General features: G+C 41.3%; 1 long non-coding RNA gene across 1 annotated transcript in view; it reads left to right on the top strand.

Moving 5' to 3' along the window:
- LOC119861747 overlaps positions 1 to 21969 on the top strand; it is a 91542-nt gene that overhangs the window by 28514 nt on the left and 41059 nt on the right. The gene's annotated exons all lie outside the window — the stretch shown is intronic.

Here is a 21969-nt window from a genome sequence, read left to right as displayed (position 1 = left end):
TTTAAGTTCATTTTATAGTAAAATGTAAAAAATTTAAATTTAGAAATTATTGAACTGAAGTGTTTCCATTGACCAAATCTGAAATTCTGTTTGGCTTTTCAGTTATCAAAAATTTGAGATTGACTTTTTCCCCCTGCCCTGAATCAGGTCAAAATTTTTATAATCTTGAACATTTTCTCACGGGGCAGGGAAACCTGCCCAGCTCTAGTAGTTAACTCTTCTAGTAGGCAGTGATCTATATTATTATTATTTATTTATTATTATTATTTTATTTATTATTATTATTATAGGCAGAGCTAATAGTGACACTTAGAACTAAGGATGACTAGTAATTTCCATGATAACCTGCTGATTTCAGATCCTTGTAACTTTGCAACTGTTTGGGCTGAAATTCCGTACCTCTCAGTCTGGATTTTTTATACATAGTTTGCCAGTGTTAAAAAATATAATTCCAACCATTGTTTAGAGCAGCAGTAGCGTAACTGTGGCTTGGAGCTATAAGATGAATTCTGGGGGTGGATAGTCAGAGAGTTGACTTGCTGTCCTCATGAAAATCTGTTCAGTTTAGCTGAATATTAAAACTACAGAAAATGGTCATTTGCACATGTGTAGTAGAACTTGTTTATATTAAGCTTGTGTGGCATCTGCCATCTTGACCAACTCTGGGGACTGAACCAGCTGAAAGCAGAAGTCTCTAGAGCTTGAGCTGAAGAGTGAGATTCTGTAGTCTGGGACTGTAACAAGCTCTCATCCCTTTGGCCTAGTGGAAGGAACACAGGGATGGGAACTTGTTGACCACGGGTTCTTGGCTGCTTGCCCACATGTTCTTCTGTGGGAGCCTTTTCTTCAGGGGCACATTGCAGTCCATTCCCTGAATTCTGCCTTTTTAACTGGTGTCTCGGGCCCCAATGACAACTTTATCACCACTGAAAAATGCAGAAAACACTCTCAAGTTCCCAGGGTATTCGAAAATCCCATTGTGTAGAGGATCCTTCCCTCCAGTCACACTAGCTAAAGAGTAAACATAAAATACCTTGGTACGTCTGAGGCTTTTTCCCATCTTCTAATGAAAACCAGCGGCACGTGGTTAAATTTGTTTTCTGTAGGGCAAGGTGTGTATCTGGCTGAAGGCTGTTACCCATGATAGAGAAGCACTTGGCTGTTGGAGAAGAACTCTTACAGGAAGAAGAAGAACTCTGAGAAGTAATAACTATTTAGGTCATATGAGATGCGGACAAACAGATGAACAGCGAGGAAAACGTAGGCAAACTCTGTGTAAGATGGGGCCTTTGTCTCTTAGTGCCCCTTTGCAGCGGGAAGGGTAGTAACACCAACCTGACTCTATTCTCCCTTATGCCACTGCACTTGAGTCTGTGTTCATTGAGTCCTTGTTATGACCCAGCCCCTGATAGTCTCTGCCCCCATTAGGGTAATGGCAAGTCAGAAGTTCCCTGGCTTTAGTCGGGGCTAGACAGCCCTAATCTCCTGGTTTTAGAGCCTTCTTCTCTGAAGTCATAGGCTGCAGTAGCTAGGGGAATCCAGGGCTGCCTCTGCTGGGTCTCAATTTAGGGCTCTTGGTTGGAGCAGTCAGAACCAATCCTTCTCAGTCTTATCGCGCTTCCTAGTGCTCCCCTTCTGTAGGCTTCCCACCAGCCTCTTGCCCTGCCTTCGTCTCTTTGAAGTGCTGGCTTCTTTGGCAGCTTCTCCGCAGTCTGCTGGAGGAATCCTCTCTGGCAGAGTTCCCCCTCTGCAGTCTTAACCTTTTATCATGACGAGGTTCTTCCCTACCTAGTTAACTGCCTCTCAGTAAGTTAACTACTCCCAGGTAAACCTGAGATGTCTCATTTCCCTTTGTGGAGCCTGTCAGAGAGAGGCTGGACCCAGACTCCCTCAGAGGGCCAACTACCCTCTGACACTCGGCCTACATGAGGGATGTGTGGTCTTGTGGTCTCTACAATCTGCTGAAATTACAGTAACTAGTATTGTCACATTCAGAAACCAAATGAAACCGGCACAGAACGAGAAATAATGTGGATCATTAATCAGAAAAGTCACATGTGTGGATTTCACAAGGCCTATTTTGCTTTCCCATGTTTTAACAATAAATATGTTAACTCTGGCAAGTGACAATAAGCATCCATATGGGGCTACATTTCTGTCTTTGCACTAATTCCAAATATGTAGATTGGGAGTCTGTTCCAAAATGACTAGCGTATCAGAGCCAATTCATTTTTAGACTCTGATAGGGACCAAAGCTGAAAGGAAATATCACAAAAGTGTCTCACCTTTCACCCTGATTCCTGCCGATTCGTATTTGAGTAACACATTGCATATTTCCCTGAAAACATCCACTCAGTGTGAAGAAGCAGCCAAAATAGCTAACCAAATATTAGGAACCATTAGGAAAGGGATAGATAATAAAACAGAAAATATCATAATGCCACTATATAAATCCATGGTGTGCCCACATTTTGAATACTGCGTGCAGTTTTGTTTGCCTTATCTCAAAGAAGATATATTAGAATTGGAAAAGGTACAGAAGAAGAACAATTAAAATGATGACTTTGGACTTGGACTGTTCAGCTTAGAAAAGAGATGACCAAGGGGAATATGACAGAAGTCTATAAAATCATGACTGGTGTGGAGAAAATAAATAAGTGTTATTTACCCCTTCACATGACACAAGAACTAGGGGTCACCTGATGAAATTAATAGGCACCATGTTTAAAACAAACAAAAGGATGTATTTCTTCACACAACACACAGTCAAGCTGTGGAACTTGTTACCACGGGATGTTGTGAAGGCCAAATGTACAACTGGGTACAAAAAGATTTAGATAAGTTCCTGATAGATAGGTCCATCAGTGACTATATTAGCTAAGATGGTCAAGGATGCAGCCCAATGCTCCAGGTGTCCCTAAACCTTCAATATCCAGAAGCTGGAACTGGATGACAGTGGATGAATCACTGAAAATTGCCCTGTTCTGTTCACTTCCTCTGAAGCATCTGGCACAGGATACTGGGCTAGATTGACCATTGGTCTGACCAATGTAACTTCGTTCTTATGTAACTCCTTGTTCTTATGTAACTCCTTGTAGTATTCCTCATTTCAGTCTTGAAAACATTTATTAGTAGGCATTAGAAACTTATAAAATCATAGGACTGGAAGGGACCTCGAGAGGTTATCTAGTCCAGTCCCCTGCACTCACGGCAGGGCTAAGTATTATCTAGTCCAGTGGTGTGCAACCTGCGGCCCATCAAGGTAATCCGCTGGTAAGCCGTGAGACAGTTTGTTTACATTGACCATCCGCAGGCATGGCTGCCCGCAGCTCCCAGTGGCCGTAGTTCACTGTTCCCGGCCAATGGGAGCTGTGGGAAGCGGTGCGGGCCACAGGGGCATGCTGTCCACTGCTTCCCACAACTCCCATTGGCCAGGAATGGCGAACTGTGGCCACTATGAGCTATGGGCGGCCGTGCCAATGTAAACAAACAGACTCGTGGCCCACCAGCGGATTATCCTGAGGGCCACAGGTTGCCCACCACTGATCTAGACCATTTCTAATAGGTGTTTGTCTAACCTACTCTTAAAAATCTCCAAAGATGGAGATTCTACAACCTCCCTAGGCAATTTATTCCAGTGCTTAACCACTTGACAAGAAGTTTTTTTCCTAATGTCCAACCTAAACCTCCCTTGCTGCAATTTAAGCCCATTGCTTGTTGTCCTGTCCTCGGAGGTTAAGAAGAACAATTCTTCTCCCTCCTCCTTGTAACAACCTTTTATGTACTTGAAAACTATTATGTCCCCTCTGTCGTCTCTTTTCCAGACTAACCAAACCCAATTTTTTTTCAATCTGCCCTCATAGGTCATGTTTTCTAGACCTTTAACCATTTCTGTTGCTCTTTTCTGGACTTTCTCCAATTTGTCCACATCTTTCCTGAAATGTGGCGCTCAAAACTGGACACAATACTCCAGTTGAGGCCTAATCAGCACGGAGTAGAATGGAAGAATTACTTCTCGTGTCTTGCTTACAACACTCTTGCTAATACATCCCAGAAGGATGTTCGCTTTTTTTGCAACAGCGTTACACTGTTGTCGCATATTTAGAATGCGGTCCACTATGACCCCAGATCGTTTTCCATAGTACTCCTTCCTAGGCAGTCATTTCCCATTTTCTATGTGTGCAACTGATTGTTCCTTTCTAAATGGAGTACTTTGCCTTTGGCCTTATTGAATTTCATCCTATTTACTTCAGATCATTTCTCCAGTTTGTCCAGATCATTTTGAATTTTAATCCTATCCTCCAACCCCTCCCAGCTTGGTATCATCCGCAAACTTTAAAAGTGTACTCTCTATGCCATTATCTAAATCATTGATGAAAATATTGAACAGAACCAGACCCAGAACTGATCCCTGCAGGACCCCATTCATTGTGCCTTTCCAGCATGACTGTGAACCATTGATAACTACTCTCTGGGAGAGGTTTTCCAACCAGTTTTGCACCCACCTTATAGTAGCTCCATCTAGGTTGCATTTCCCTAGTTTGTTTATGAGCAGGTCATGCAAGACAGTATCAAAAGCCTTACTAAAGTCAAGATATATCATGTCTACCGCTCCCCCCACCCCATCCACAAGACTTGTTACCCTGTCAAAGAAAGCTATCAGGTTGGTTTGACATGATTTGTTCTTGACAAATCCATGCTGACTGTTACTTATCACCTTATTATCTTCTAGATGTTTGCAAATTGATTGCTTAATTATTTGCTCCATTATCTTTCCGAGTACAGAAGTTAAGCTGACTGGTCTGTAATTCCCTGGGTTGTCCTTATTTCCCTTTTTATAGATTGGCACTCTATTAGTCCTTTTCCAGTATTCTGGAATCTCTCCCGTCTTCCATAACTTTTCAAAGATAATCGCTAATGGCTCAGATATCTCCTCAGTCTGCTCCCTGAGTATTGTAGGATGCATTTCATTAGGCCCTGGTGACTTGAAGACATCTAATTTGTCTAAGTAATTTTTAACTTGTTTTATTCCTATTTTAGCCTCTGATCCTACCTCATTTTCACTGGCATTCACTACGTTAGACATCCGATCACCACCAACCTTCCTGGTGAAAACTGAAACAAAGAAGTCATTAAGCACCTCTACCATTTCCACATTTTCTGTTACTGTTTTTCCCTCTTTGTTGATTAACAGGCTTACCCTGTCCTTGGTCTTCCTCTTGCTTCTAATGTATTTGTAGAATGTTTTACTGTATTACTCTTTATGTCTCTAGCTAGTTTGATCTCGTTTTGTGCCTTGGCCTTTCTAATTTTGTCCTTACATACTTGTGTTATTACTTTATATTCTTCGTTTGTAATTTGACCTATTTTTTTTGTAGGACTCTTTTTAGTTCATTGAAGATCTCCTGGTTAAGCCAGTGTAGTTTCTTGTCATACTTTGTCTTTCCTACACAGTGAGATAATTTGCTCTTGTGCCCTTAATAATGTCTCTTTGAAAAACTGCCAACTGTCTTCAGTTATTTTTCCCCTTAGACTTGCTTCCCAGGGGATCTTGCCTACTAACTCCCTGAGTTTGCTAAAGTCTGCCTTGTTGAAATCCATTGTCTTAATGCATCCGATGAAGTGAGCTGTAGCTCATGAAAGCTTATGTTCAAATAAATTTGTTAGTCTCTAAGGTGCCACAAGTCCTTCTTTTCTTTTTGTCTTAATGTTGCTTTTCTCCCGCCTACCATTCCTTAGAATCTGAACTCTGCCATTTCATGATCATTTTCACCCAAGCTGCCTTCCAGTTTCAAATTCTCAACCAGCTCCTCCCTATTTGTCAAAATCAAATCTAGAACAGCCTCTCTCCTAGTAGCTTTCTCCACCTTCTGAAATAAAAAACGGTCTCCAATACATTCCAATAATTTGTTGGATAATCTGTGCCTTGCTGTGGTGTTTTCACAACAGACGTCTGAGTAGCTGAAGTCCCCCATTACCACCAAGTCCTGTGCTTTGGATGATTTTGTTTGTTTTAAAAAAACCTCATCAACCTCTTTTTCCTGATCTGGTGGTCTGTAGTAGGCCCCTAACATGACATCGCCCTTAGTTTTTACCCCTTTTGTCCTTACCCAGAGACTTTCAGCAAGTCTGTCTCCTATTTCCGTCTGAATCTCAGTCCAAGTGTATACCTTTTTAATATGTAAGGCAACACCTCCTCCCTTTTTTCCCTGCCTGTTCTTCCTGAGGAAGCTGTATCCTGCTATACCAATGTTCCAGTCGTGTATTATCCCACAAGTCTCTGTGATGCCAACTGTGTCATAGTTGTGTTTATTTACTAGCAATTTACTCCTCATCTTTCACCTCAATGCTTAAACTACATTAGCTACTCTAATTTTACTTATCTCCCTTGTGCACTTTCTTAGCATTATTTTGTTAAAATTCAATTGAAGTCCATTCTGTATTTAGTATCTTATGAAACAAATGATAGTCACCACATTAATATATTTAAAAAGGAAAAAAACCCTAAATACTATAAGCTAGAAACCTGTTCATAAATTCTAAATGGAGAAATCTTTGCTCAGATATGTGGGATATTGGCATAGCAATATTAAATCATTTCCCACACATAGAGTAATGTGCAAAGGAAATAAAATGTTAAACACACTCAATATTTTACAGACCCTATGGAAATTGACTCCTTTTTGAACCCCCCCCCTTTTTTTTTGTTAGCTGCTTGAAGAAACCTGAGGTTTTATATGCTTGCAAATTATTCATTTGTAGGTTATTTGTGATATGCATAGCCGGAGCTCTAGGCACACGTTCAAACTTATTTACAAGATCAATAATATCTGTATAGTTAATGCCAAACTGAATGCTGTATTCAAGGTGAGGGTGAGCTGCCTGTGTTTATAATGTTTATAATGAGCTTGCCATTACTATTTTCTGTCTCTTTCTCAATACAGCCAAACATCATGTTTGCTTGCTTTTTAATCAGCACTGGTAGCTGCCCAGTGTATGTTGTAAGATAAATGGAAAAAGGCCTAATACATAATGTGTTCAAATAATCAAGTGGATGGGTGACAAGGCACTGTTTGTTTCAAAGCCAGAGCATGGAAAAATGAAATCTAGAAATAAATCTTGGGTATCTCAATGTTATGGTACTAAATAGCCCAAATTTTGATTCATAGCTCACCTGCAGCCAGGAGCCTGCCAAACTCTGTGGTCTGGCCATATTGCAGACATGGAGAAGTAGAATCTAGTATACTCCATCCCATACAACAAATGCTGATGGGCTGTTCTGCAGCTCCTGGACCCTGTCTACTGTTTCTAAAGGGCAGTCAGTGACTCCATCCCCAGTGATGTACATGAAACGAGGTATTAGAAGTGACATCGGGGATGGGAGGGGCATGATCTCACTGGCTGAGTGACAGCCAGAGAGACAGTGAAGGAACTGAGCAGTCCCCAGACTGCAGAGTTGGATGACCCCTGTGAAACTGTGTTGTGAATCAGTGAGCACTGGCACATCAGTGCAGAAGGAGGTTCACATGAATGCAGGAAGAGCAGCACTCTCCAGGACCCACCCCTATATCTGGTCTCTTCTACAGTAGTCTGTCCCCCAGGCGACAGACTGGGGTATGAACTGTAGATGGTCAGTCTGGGAGTACAGGTAGGAACTCTTGCATGAGTTCCCTCCTGCTTTCAACTGCTTTTCAGGTCTGGGCAGTGGAGCTGCTATGGGTCTGCTCTGGAAAATCTTCCAGGTTGAACTCACTGTCTTTGGGATTAGTCAGGCCCATGCAGAGTCTTCCCCCCCGCCCATACAACCATTATTCATGTGCAAGAGGGTCATGGCATCATGACTGGTGCACTAGAAATACTTAGATTAGATTATATGATAGAACCTGAGCCTGCCTGCTTTATGTCTCAAAACAAGTTGAAAATTACTTATGGGGTGAATTCTGTTCTGTTACACTGGTGCAAATCAGGATGCAGAATCAAATTCAGGCCTTTAGATGCTTTCAGTAAATGCGGTAAGCCTGGTCTTATATTGTGAAGTATAGAATCATAGAAATGTAGGGCTGGAAGGGATGTCAAGAAATCATCTACTCTAGCCCTCTGGGCTGACCCCAGACCAATAAACCTAGACCATCCCAGACTGGTGTTAGTATAGCCTGTTCTTAAAAACCCAGTGACGGGGATTCCACAACTTCCCTTGTAAGCCTGTTGCAGTCCTAAACTATCCTTATCATTCAAATTTTTTTCCTAATATCTAAACTAAATCTCCGATGCTGCAGATTTAAGCCAATTACTAGTTCTCCTTCTTTCAGTGGATATGGAGAACAATTGATCACCATCCTCTTTATAACAGCCCTTAACATATTTGAAGACTGTTACTAGGTTACTTCCCTCCCCCATAGTGAGTTGTTTTTTTGTTTGTTTTTTTTAAGACTAAACATGCTCAGGTTTTTGGTTTGTTTTTTTTTAAACCTTTCCTGATAGGTTAGGCTTTCTAAACCTTTTATCATCCTCGGGATTCGCTAAACTTTCTTAAAAAGTGGTGCCCAGAACTGGACATAGTACTCTAGCAGAGGCTTCACCAATGCTGTGTTGAGTGGGACAATTACATCCCATGTTTTATGTACAACATTCCTGTTAACACATCCCAGAATATTTAATCTTTTTTACAACTTCATCACATTGTTGGCTCGTATTCAATTTGTGATCCAGTAGAACCCCCAGATCCTTTTCAGCAGTATGGTCTTTCAATCAGTTTTGCACCCACCTTATAGTATTTTCATCTAGACTACTAGTTTGCTTATGAGAATGTCACGTGTCAAAAGCCTTACTAAAATCAATATGTCACATCTGCTGCTTCCTCTCCCCTCTCTCCCTCATCCACTAAGCCAGTAATCCTGCCAAAGAAGGAAATTAGGTTGGTTTGGCATGATTTGTTCTTGACAGATCCATATTGGCTATTACTTATAGCCCCATTATCCTCTGGTGCTTACAACCTGATTGTTCAATAATTTGTTTCAGTATCTTTCCATGTATCAAAGTTAGGCTCTCCAGCCTATAATTCCCTGCACTTCTTTGTGTTCCTTTTAAAAGATAGGTACTGTGTTAGCCTTTCTCCAGTTCTCTAGAACCTCACCTGACCTCCAGGAGTTCTTAATGGTTCCAAGATTGCTTCTGGTAGTTCCTTAAGTGCTCAGGGGTAAATTCATCATGCCCTGCCAACCTGAATACATCTAACTTACAGTATCTAAATATTCTTTGACTTGTTTTTTTCCGCTATTCCGGTTAATGTTTCTTCCCCCTTGTTAATATAAATTGTATTAAGTATCTGGTCCCAATTTACCTTTTTAGTGAAAACTGAAGCAACGGGCATTAAACACTTCAGCCTGTTTGATGTTGTCAATTATTAGCTCTCCTTCCCACAAAGTAGAGGACCTGTACTTTTCTTCATCTTTCTCTTGCTCCTAATGTATCTATAGGACCTCTTCTTATTGCCTTTTATATTCCTTTCTGGGTGTAACTAATTTTGTGCCTTAGCCTTTCTGATTTTGTCCCTGTATATTTGTGATATTCTTTTGTACTCCTCCTTAGTAATTTTTTCATATTTCCACTCTTTGTAGGGTTCTTTTTTGATTTTTTCAGGTCATTACAGAACCCCTGATGGAGCCATATTGGCTTCTTATTACTCTTCCTATCTTTCTTTTGCCTCAGGATAGTTTGCTATTGCACCTTTAATACTGAGTCTTTGAGAAACTGCTGACTGTCCTTGAATTCGGTTTTCTCCTAGATTTTCTTCCCTTGGGGCTAGTTCTCTGAGTTTGTTAAAGCCTGCTTTTTGAAATTCCATTTTCCTTATTTTGTGGCTCTCACTTTTCCCTTAGAATAATGACCTTTATAATTTTGTGATCACGTTCACCTAAATTGCTTTCAACCTTCAGATTCGCTACCAACTCCTCCCTGTTAGCCAGAATCAAGTCTAAAATGGCTGTCCCCCGTGGCTCTGTCCTCCACATTCTGAAACAAAAAGTTGTCCCCAATTCATTCCAAGTACTTATTAGACATTTGTGTTTTGCTGTATTTACTTTTTCCAGTAGATGTGTGGGTAGTTAAATCCACTGTTGTTGCCAGATCTTATGTTTTAGATATTTGTTGTTTGTTCTAGAAACCACCTTCTGGCCCTGATTTGGTGGTTTATGATAGACCCCTCTTTTGACACCTCTCCTGATTTTATATTCTGAATTAGAATTGTGTTGGCCTGTATGTATCTGGACTGCTGTTGTTCTAACTGAACCCCAAGGCCTCTGAAAAACACAATATAATATACTAAGATGAACACTGGATGCTCTTTTCAGAAGGCTGAATACATCTGAATGCTAAAGAGAGAATTTATGTTAACATGGTGTCTGCTCAAAATTCCTCTCAAGCATAACTACTGCTCATGTAGATCTGTAAAAGTGGTGGGTCTTAAACTGAACCCTAGGAAACCTCAGATATAATCAGTGACAACAGGAAGCAAATGGAACAAATAACTAACTCCTTACACTGGTGGAATAAGATGCGAGGCAAAAGAACACTCTGCTAGAAAGATTGATTTTTGTATATAAGGCACTGGAGAAAAATGGTAGGGTCAATTGTCAGAGACTCCTATTAACCCGAGGCAACAGTACTATAAAGTAATCACAGATGGATATTTGCATTCCATCTTTGCTATTCAAAGTCATAGCATTTAAGCAGAAACCAGCTGGAATTTTCAGGATTTTCACTTTAGTCAACAATTTCCATTCTTATTAGAAGAGTTTAAAGGTTAGAAATTAGTTAAAAAGTCTGAGTAAGCAGGACTTTGAATTCAAGGGTCTATCTGCAGTACAATACGTAACATCATAGCTACTTCATAAATACAATTGGCCCAAGTCTTCACATGCAGCTCTCCTGAGTGCCAGTGTGAGTTACACCAATTGCTCAACTGTATAACGTGGCCATAGTAGTTATGTGATCCTATATGTTGTTTGGCAATTACACTTGTGTCCAAATGTATTTGTGTTATGGTGTAGCCTGCATTCTGTCTTAAAGAGGAGCATTTGCTTTGGTGTATCTAGGTGTTCTCTTTGTATCAAGGGGGCAAAGATGTTAAACAGAAGTCAGCCGTTACTGTGCACTGTACTTATTGGACAGCTGTGCTCTCAAGTTTAAAATCCCATTGTCCTTTGGGTCAAGAGGGTGTTTGTTTTTCCAATATTAGCCTTAAGTTATTAGCACTACTTAAAAGACTCTGGAACTGCCCCAATGCAATTTAATTGAAAATTACTTTTTTGCAGAAAATAGCCTGTTAAATTGGTGGAGAAAGGGGCTGGAAGCCACAAATACTGTGGCTTTCTTTGAATAAAAGATGTAATTTAAAGTAGCAGAGAGGGAGAGGAACTTGGATTGATTGGCGCTTGACTGGGAGATAGTGGCAATGAGGACAAACCTTTCAGATTAGTACCATAGCTTGAGTTAATGTGCTGAAGCTACATTGTGCCAATGGTTTTTTAATCTGAACTCACCATTGGTTACCCTGGGAATTTCTGCTTAAATCAATTGTGATGATGACTTTGTTTCCTAAAGTACATTTTAATAATAATACCTGTCTGACACCTTTTTGGCTGGCAAACAGCCTTGTTAACTTTTTTTAAGGTAAAATTCACCCATTCAGAGGATTATAAAACACACACCCACTTATTTTAACACACACCAATTTTAATGCTAGCCTTCAGCACACGGATTAATTTCACTGCTACCAAGGGTTGAAAGCCAACCTACCATTTTAGTAATTGTGATTTGATTACATCTGATAGAGGACTGGGGACACATGTTAAAGTGGTGTTCAGATGATCAAGTGCAATATCTAATATATCTGATAACTTCAGTTGCAATGATATATGACCTAGCTGGGCTAGGCAATACTTAACCTGCAGTAGTTTAAGAGACTAGAATGACATAATAGAATCCACTGTAGGCTCAGAGGGAAATGATTAAATGGAAGTTATCAAAAAGTAGTCAGTAAAAAGGTTGAGCCATCAAAGTAAGAATGGTAAGCAACAGTCCTGATGAAATAATCAAACTGAATGTGTGGGCTTTGTGAGTAGGTGTGGTAATATAGTGTCAGGCTCCCTGACAGTAGAAGTGAAAATAAACAATGTTTCAAAGTGTCAGACTTAAATGCACATTGAAATCAACCCAGTTAAGTGGGTTTACAGAACACATATTTCACAGTACCGGTAATGTTCTTTTGAGTATATCATAAGGCAACAGATCAAACCCATGAAAAAGTGGACTGCACTTAGGAGTTCTGTACCAAAAGAGAGATCTAGAATTGAGCCCTCAACAAGCGACCCTTGACTGTCCCACATACCCTGTGGTTAATAGAAATCCAAAGTGTGACTCTGCTCTCTAATAGAACAGAAGGAAAGAAAAATGTTGACTGTACATCAGAGGATTTCCTGCACACATTGAATGTGTGTGAAACATTCACTATGAAATTTAAAATGCTTAGATTTGGCTTATTTTAAGAGTCTAGGAAGTTTTAAGAGAACATGCAGTTTTTCCTTCTAATTTTCACAACAGCAGTAAGTTTACAGAAGTTGGACAATAGATATTAATTTTCACTATTTGGTCACTGCATCTTTACATTGCATCCGTTCAAATTTCAGGATGGCCTGACTGTGTTTTCTCACACTGGCTCCTTGATTGTCTGCACCAACCCCACATGCTGTTGTATGGGGTTAACAGAATCCGTTTTAACTAACTTTTTTTCTCAGGCTTGCATGGGGGAAGTAAGGAGGAGACATACCAGAATGAGGTCTGCCATTCACCAAAGCTCCCTGGAGGATGGCAGGTCTCTCACACATAAGATCCCAAAAGGAGGGACTGGAAGGTCATTTGTTCTGTTGCAGGGCCATCTGGGGCAAGGGGGATTGTGTGAGGTCTCTCTAGCTTAGACTAGGTTGACTAAGCACCCAGACTTTGGGGGATATTTTATATGTGGCTTCTAAGATAAGGCTGGTTTACCACATGCTGTCATACAAGTGTAAGGGGACTGTTGCCCCCTTACTAACATTCAATGGGGGTGTTTTAGTTGCTAGCTCCCAGAACTAAAAAGGGGGAAGGGTCGATGGGGAATCGTGACCCTGAGACTGACAGCCCCCAGGAACAATGGGGAGAGGCCAATGCTCTAGGTCAGCCTGAATGACAGGGCAAGCAGGCTAATCAGGGAGTCAGGAGGCCAGGGAGGTCCCTTCCTCTGTTTGAGCTGGATTTACCTGGGTCAGACAGCGTGGGGCCAAGCTAAGGAGAAAGCAGGGGCCCAAGCTGAGCTGGGGAGCAGAGCTGTGCCAGATCCAGAGGGACCAGAAAAGCAGCCCAGAGAGAGCAGTCCCTGTCCTGGGAGCAGAGCTGCAGCCCCAAAGCCAGAGGCACAGCCCAGAGAGAGCAGACTTGCCCTGGGGGCAGAGCTGCAGCAACCAGAGGCAGAGGGGCCAGAAAAGCAGCCCAGGAAACAGGTCAGTGCTGGGAGCAGAGTCAAAGAAGCAGCCTAAAAAGCAGACCTGTCCTGGGAGCAGAGTTGCAGCAACCAGAGCCAGAGGGGCCAAAGGAGCAGCCCAGGGAGTGGAGGCAGAGCAGCAGCAGCAGCGCAGAGACCAAGTGGTGGAGCTGGAGCAGTCCGGAGCTGGGTGCGGTGAGCAGCTGGGGAGACCAAGGGGGGGGATCCTGGGCAGCAGCCCCAACACAGGGAGATGCCTCAGCCAAGAGGCTCTGCAGGCCAGGCTTGGATCGTAACCCCGACAGGGCGGGGGCGACACTGGGAAGAAGGGTCCTACCACTTAGAGCCTGAGAGCGTGTGGCCACCACTAGAGCGAGTGTCCAACCTGCAGCATCCCTGCAGCACAGCCAGGGCGTGAGAAGAAGGCCTGGGACTTACAAGGAGCAGACTGTGAACTGCCCTGACGTTCCAAAGACAATGTTTGTGATGTTCCCTGCCACAGAGCGGGTCGATGTGTTTCCTTTAAGCGTTCTCATTTTTCCTTATTCTTTTAAAAATTAATTGTTGATTAAATAACTTGCATTTGCTTTAAACTGTATGTAATGGTCAGTGGGCCAGAGAAGTGCCCAGTGCAGAGAGAGTACCCCGGAGTGGGGACACCCTCGCCCCTGTCCTAGGTGACCACAGCAGGGTTGGGCATTGAGCCCCCCCAGGAATCCTGGGCCCAGCCTTATTGGGGTTACAAGGACTCTGCCAGACAGGAGAGTGGAAGGGGAGTCCTCAAGGGCAGGGAGGCCACTGGGTAAAGGAAGTAGAAGCGAGGACTCAGATCCTTTCACTCACGCACTTCACCGGGGTAGTGCAGAAGCCAGGAAAGTTCCCCACAATAGCGGGACTATTCCCCCACTTACATAAGGCTGCTCTGAAGGCTTTTATGAACATGGGAAGGTTGGCTTCCTGCATGATCTAGTTTCAGAAACATCTGTGGTACCCTGCTGCAGAGAAGGCCAGCTTATCCACTGGTGCTTACTTGCCATTTGCTATTTTTTTCTTTCTGCGTTCATTGCACAATTCTGAACAAGTCACATTCAGTAATGCACTAGCTACGCATTAAAACTGTGGGATGAGATAATGGCTGGAGTCTAGGTTGCTGGGGGGGAGGTATCGGTCACACCCTACCCTTTCTGTGGCTTCATTTGTGCCACATGCAAGATGGCATCTGTAAGTGGCGCTAATTGTCTCTTGGTGGGTTGCATGGGATCAGGCAGCAATTTTCCTCTCAGATTCATTCTGTTAATTCAGTATTAATAAAAATCCATTAAATTGAGTGTAATGAACTGAGTTTGGTATTTTGCCTCATAAGTCAAGCTACTCTTTGCCATTCTGGGGTTTTTTTGTTTGTTTTTTTTTAAATAGCATCCTGCTGAGGTAGGGGCTGAATGTCTGTATGCTCGGCCAGTCTCTGTGCTAGGATGCCTGGTGCACAAAAAGAACCAGTAAGAGTGGCAGGCACAGAAAAAGACCTGGTCATTTATTTTTAATAGGCGGGTTTATACAGTCACCTGCCCCTCATTTTTAATAAGCTCTCATACTATCAAAGCTGCACTTGACTACTTGCTTATTTTTACGTATGCTTATAAAATGCGCATATTAAAAAGAGGATGATCAAAGGAGGAATCTGGCTGAGGAAGATTGACTGGGCAAGTAGCCAGTATAACTGTCCTGCTTATGCGGCAAACTGTTTTTGTTTAGTTAGGAACTAAGTTTGCATGTTATGTACTGAAGAATCATGACTTGATTCATTTGGTAAATCAAAAGGATTCCTGAAGACACAATCCTTTATTCCTTCTAAAGAAGTCACTGGGAGTTTTGTCTGAGTAACGAGTGAGTAAGCAATGCAGGCCGAGGCCCATATATATACTTCGCTTGAATTTATTGGTGTTTCATTGGTGAACCGAAAGGTGAATTTGGTGCATGATTTGAATCCCAGGTGGGTAAATTATGCGCATGTCGGGCAATCATTTTAGCAAACAGTCTTCTGTTAAGTACTTGAGTGAAATATAAAATTAATATGGTAATAATAATATATTAATATTAATATCAGATCAGAAAACTCCACAATATAAAATGGGGGTTGAGAGGGGTTGTTGTCCAAAACTCTCAGAAATGGATTTAAAATTTATTTACCAACTTGAGATGTATAAATTATACAGCAGATGTTCTTTTCCCACTTGCACTGAAACTATTAGTCACACAGAAATGAAGCCATTCAATTAAAAAAAAATCATTCTTCTTGTGGGAGTCGGTGGAAGAACAGAACTTAGTTTTCATAATATATGATGGTTGCCTGTGGGAGGCCCACTTTTCAGTGTGAACAGTTTTAATAGCAGGCTTTCTGCTCTCTTATTCTGCACTTTTTCTTAGCCTGTCAAATGAGAATAGTACTGATACCACAGACCAAGCTTTCATTGTTACCAACAGGAGCCAGCTGGAATCAGTAAATTCAGGTGCCATGGTGATGGGCATGTTACAGATACACAAATATAATAGGTAGGAAGTTTTGTCTGTATTAGGACTGCTAGCTCTATTTCAGTAGTTGGATAATTTTGGTTGAGGTTTCTGTAATTTAGTTAAATGTGATCTCATTGTGGAATTAATCCTCAAAACCTATTGAAAAATGTATATTTGGGACAAACTGCCCTAGGTGTTTAATCTGTAACATTCCATTTAAACTCTTGTGGGAAGAAACTAGCTCTCACTCTATAAAGCATCTAGAACAATGGGTCCCTGATCCTGGTTGAGGCTTCTGGAATACAAATAATAAATACTTGCTCACACTGTTTTTATATGTCCTGTAAAAATAATTCATTTTGATGTCTCAGTGGTACACCCTGAGAATTCTGCTTTGAACTTGTTCTGTCTATCTAATTTACCTTGTTATTCCATAGCTCCCAATACCATAGGTTCTAAAGGGAAGATTTTCCAAGATGCGTAGGGGAGTTGGGCAATCAATTCCCATTGATTTTTTTCAATGGCAGTTGAAAGCCTAACTCCTAGGCGCCTCTGGAAATCCTAAATGCCTTTCTGTGCTTCCAATCAGTTTGCTGAGCAAGGTGAATATGGCACACTCATTAGTGTTTTTCAAGATAAATATAGACCTATTGACAGAAGTAACAGTACTATAGGAATCTTAGAATTCACAAGGACCTTGATATATTGGAGAGTTGTTCTGAAATCAACAAGATGAATTTCAGTAAAGACAAGTGCAAAGAACTACACTTGGGAAGGAAAAATCAAATGCACAAATGCACAAAAAATGGGGAATAAATGACTAGGGAGTAGTGCTGCAGAGATCAAGGTGACTGCTTTACGAAGAGCAAGCAGAAGAATGCAATGAAGGGCAGAAGCTAAGGAAATAACGGAGAGACTGCAGAGCATGTGAAAGGCTCCTGTAGGGAAGACCCTGAGACCAAGGGAACTATGATAGAGAGGAGCTGCAGTGAGTTCTCATTAGAGACCCTGCCTGTGAGAAGGGTTTGGAAGCCTGGAAGCCAGAGGGCTGATCTCCAGCTAGGTAAAGCTGGAGAGACTTTGAATTTGAATGTAGCTCTGGGAAGAAGGGCTGGTGAATCCCTATTTAAAGGGAATGAGTGACTGAACTGGGGTTGGGACCTGAAGGGCCAGTATGTAAAGACTTAATAAATGGGATTGCAGGAGGGGATGTTGTAATTACCTGTGCAACAGTGAGTTAAGGGGCCCTGAAGAAGGGGAGAAATTGGTAGCAGAGCACTGCAGAGTGACCTCTGGCCATGAGGGGGCACTCAGGAGGCAGCTAGCCCTCTTACAGGTATAACAGGAGTGTTGTATGTAAAACATGGGAGGTCATTGTTCTGTTTTGCTTGCAATTGGTGAGGCCTCCAGCTGGAGTACTGTGTCCAGTTCTGTGTACCACCAAACTTTCAAGTTCCACTAGTATGAATACTTGTTAAGCTTGAATTTTTCAATGTTTGCTAAAAGCAAATTTTGAGTTGTGTATTCGGTCGCAATATTCATAGTTTGCACTGATTAGGTACGGCTGTCATCCAATCAAGGAATGGAATCAATGTCATGTGACTTGTGTAAATTGCCAGTGCAGAACATTTCACCAAAACTTGAATATTGAATTTTCACAATGAATTTTCATGAGCTATTCAAACAGGGAAAAATCCTGAAGAAATTCACACATTGTTTTAAATATTGGACACATTCAAAAAGTTTACAATCATCTTACAAACGGAAATTCACTATTTTCTGTTCATGAATGAAGAATAAATTATTTGCATATGATTCCCTCAGCTCTAATATTAACAGGTTTTATACAAATGCCTATTTACTTTGTTGTGTCTCATAGTGAAATTTCATAACAAAATTATGAGATTAATTAGTAGTTCTGATAAAGAAAATTGATTTGGGACTTTGAATTAAATGTCTTGTGTTTAATTCATAGCAGCTTCATTTTGTAACTCTGCATGTAGTTTCTGGGGATAAGAGTGCTTTCTATGGACTGCCTTGCAATTTAAGAAAACCAATTTATGAATCTCTGCTCCAAATATTCTATAACAAAGAGAAGTAACATTTGAGCAATGAAACATTTGAGCAATGAAAGCTTTCTAAGCTATCTTCAAAATTCACATTTTTCAAATGTCAAGGTCACCCAGAGGTTCATAAATTAATTCATACCAAGAGAAATTAATGAACCAGTTAAAAGATTAATACTCATGTCTGGCTCTGTCAATACTTTGGTTAATCATCTCATCACTGAGAGTCATCTAAATATGCTTTGGAATACTGTTCTGAATTTATTTCTACATTTACTTTGAATAAATCTTTGTCCAAAGTTCACTCTGGTATATCAAGCAGATTCCTCCACTAGGTCATCTTGAACATTTTTGATATTTATATTAAGGAATTGGTAGCATAAATGTTCTGTAACCAGCATATAGGATAGTCACTGGAGTTAGAACAAAGACCTTCTAGACACTGACATAGTCACAATGTAAAATAAGGATATAAATTGTACCCTGGTTCCAAGGAATAAACCATTAAAGACAAACTTCACAAATGTGTTGGGGGATCATCCTCCATGGATCAGCACATGAAAGGTTCTTCCTCCTCTCCAGCTCTTTAGGACTTCTCTTCCCTTTTCGAGACAGGTCAAAAAATGGGGTCCAGCCATATCCATCGGACCATTGCTCCTTGTCCCCCACCTTTAGGGGCCTGTTGTATGTCCAGGGATTCATACATGAGTGTGGGCAAAGGCCAGGGATGGGTATGCCAAGTGAATTGTCCTATCCAGAAAACAGCACTTCTTTGGTAGAAAAGTTAATGTCACTGAAGGCTGCATTAGCTTTCCCTTGCCTCCTTCTGGGCCATGGAGCATGCCTTTTCAAGAAGCAAGTGCTGGGGGCAGCAGCAGGTGGGGGAAATTGATGTCAGTATGGGCCTCGCCTGGAGCTGATAGTGAGTGCAGAGGAGAAGGGAAGCACAGGGTTCACAGCTGGTGTGGAAGCAAAAGACCAGTGTGTAAGAAGGCCTTCTACCTCCACCAGATCCCTGAAATCTTGGGGAATCCACAAGTTTGTAGCCAAACACTCATTCTCTGAGAGGAGGGAATGGGGGGAAACAAGGACCCACACCCACCCTGCTGATAGAAGAATTCAGAAGAAACTTCATGAGGGGACGATCACAGTGATATCTACCCTGCCCCACCCACAGACATCTCTTTCGGAAGGGAGCTACCATCCCCAACCACCCCAGCAACAACAAAAAAATAAGTTAGCAGATTGCTGGATTTAGACAACAGCTAGTCAAGGATTTCTAAAGCTGATTTGAATGTTGTAAGGCTTCCAGAGAAACCTGACTACAAAGGTTGTGCAGAATGTATATAATATATTAAATTACAGTTCTTTTGCTTCCATTAGTACATTTGGCTTTAATTTACCTGCTTTGTTTATTATGGTCCGATCCAGTTAAAATAATGCCTAGATTCATAGATTCATAGATACTAAGGTCAGAAGGGACCATTCTGATCATCTAGTCCGACCTCCTGCACAGCGCAGACCACAGAATTTCACCTACCCACTCCTACAAAAAACCTCACCTATGTCTGAGCTATTGAAGTCCTCAAATCATGGTTTAAAGACTTCAAGGAGCAGAGAAGCCTCCCTCAAGTGACCTGTGCCCCATGCTACAGAGGAAGGCGAAAAACCTCCAGGGCGTCTCCAATCTACCCTGGAGGAAAATTCCTTCCCAACCCCAAATATGGCAATCAGCTAAACCCTGAGCATATGGGCAAGATTCACCAGCCAGATACTACAGAAAATTCTTTCCTGGGTAACTCAGATCCCATCCATCTAGTATCCCATCTCAGGGGATTAGTCCTATTTACCCTAAATATTTAAAGATCAATTACTTACCAAAATCACATTATCCCATCATACTATCTCCTCCATAAACTTATTGAGTAGAATCTTAAAACCAGATAGATCTTTTGCCCCCACTGCTTCCCTTGGAAGGCTATTCCAAAACTTCACTCCTCTGATGGTTAGAAACCTTCGTCTAATTTCAAGTCTAAACTTCCTGGTGGCCAGTTTATATCCATTTGTTCTTGTGTCCACATTGGTGCTGAGCTTAAATAATTCCTCTCCCTCTCCTGTATTTATCCCTCTGATATATTTATAGAGAGCAATCATATCTCCCCTCAACCTTCTTTTAGTTAGGCTAAACGAGCCAAGCTCCTTAAGTCTCCTTTCATAAGGCAAGTTTTCCATTCCTCGGATCATCCTAGTAGCCCTTCTCTGTACCTGCTCTAGTTTGAATTCATCCTTTTTAAACATGGGAGACCAGAACTGCACACAGTATTCTAGGTGAGGTCTCACCAGTGCCTTGTATAATGGTACTCAAACCTCCATATCCCTACAGGAAATGCCTCTCCTGATGCATCCCAAAACCTCATTAGCTTTTTTCACAGCCATATCACATTGGCAGCTCATAGTCATCCTATGATCAACCAATATTCCAAGGTCCTTCTCCTCTTCCGTTACTTCTAATTGATGCGTCCCCAACTTATAACTAAAATTCTTGTTATTAATCCCTAAATGCATAACCTTACACTTCTCACTATTAAATTTCATCCTATTACTATTACTCCAGTTTACAAGGTCATCCAGATCCTCTTGTATAATATCCCGATCCTTCTCCGAATTGGCAATACCTCCCAGCTTTGTATCATCTGCAAACTTGATTAGCACACTCCCACTTTTTGTGCCAAGGTCAGTAATAAAAAGATTAAATAAGATTGGTCCCAAAACCGATCCCTGAGGAACTCCACTGGTAACCCCCCTCCAGCCTGACAGTTCCCCTTTCAGTAGGACCCGTTGCAGTCTCCCCTTTAACCAATTCCTTATCCACCTTTTGATGTTCATATTGATCCCCATCTTCTCCAATTTAACTAATAATTCCCCATGTGGCACGGTATCAAATGCCTTACTGAAATCTAGGTAAATTAGATCCACTGTATTTCCTTTTATCTAAAAAATCTGTTACTTTTTCAAAAAAGGAGATTAGGTTGGTTTGGCACGATCTACCTTTTGTAAAACCATGTTGTATTTTGTCCCATTTACCATTGACTTCAATGTCCTTAACTAATTTCTCCTTCAAAATTTTTTCCAGGACCTTGCATACTACAGATGTCAAACTAACTGGCCTGTAGTTACCCGGATCACTTTTTTTTCCTTTCTTAAAAATAGGAACTATATTAGCAATTCTCCAATCATTCGATACAACTCCTGAGTTTACAGATTCATTAAAAATTCTTGCTAATGAGCTTGCAATTTCAGGTGCCAATTCCTTTAATATTCTTGGATGAAGATTATCTGGGCCCCCCAATTTAGTCCCATTAAGCTGTTTGAGTTTCGCTTCTACCTCAGATATGGTAATATCTACCTCCATATCCTCATTCCCATTTATCATGCTACCATTATCCCTAAGATCCTCTTTAGCCTTATTAAAGACTGAGGCAAAGTATTTGTTTAGATATTGGGCCATGCCTAGATTATCTTTAACCTCCATTCCATCCTCAGTGTTTAGCGGCCCCACTTCTTCTTTCTTAGTTTTCTTCTTATTTATATGGCTATAGAACCTTTTACTATTGGTTTTAATTCCCTTTGCAAGGAGCAACTCTACTCGACTTTTAGCCTGTCTCACTTTATCCCTACATGTTCTGACCGCAATAAGGTAGCTTTCCTTGCTGATCCCTCCCATCTTCCACTCCCTGTATGCTTTCTGCTTCTTCTTAATCACCTCTCTAAGATGCTTGCTCATCCAGCTTGGGCTACAACTCCTTCCTATGAATTTTTTCCCCTTTCTTGGGATACAGGCTTCCGATAGCTTCTGCAACTTTGATTTAAAGTAAT

The sequence above is a fragment of the Dermochelys coriacea genome, chromosome 9, assembly GCF_009764565.3.
Source record: "Dermochelys coriacea isolate rDerCor1 chromosome 9, rDerCor1.pri.v4, whole genome shotgun sequence".
Taxonomy (NCBI): Eukaryota; Metazoa; Chordata; order Testudines; family Dermochelyidae; genus Dermochelys; species Dermochelys coriacea.
Note: the sequence above shows the minus strand (reverse complement) of the source record. Positions and strands in the feature narration are given on the sequence as shown.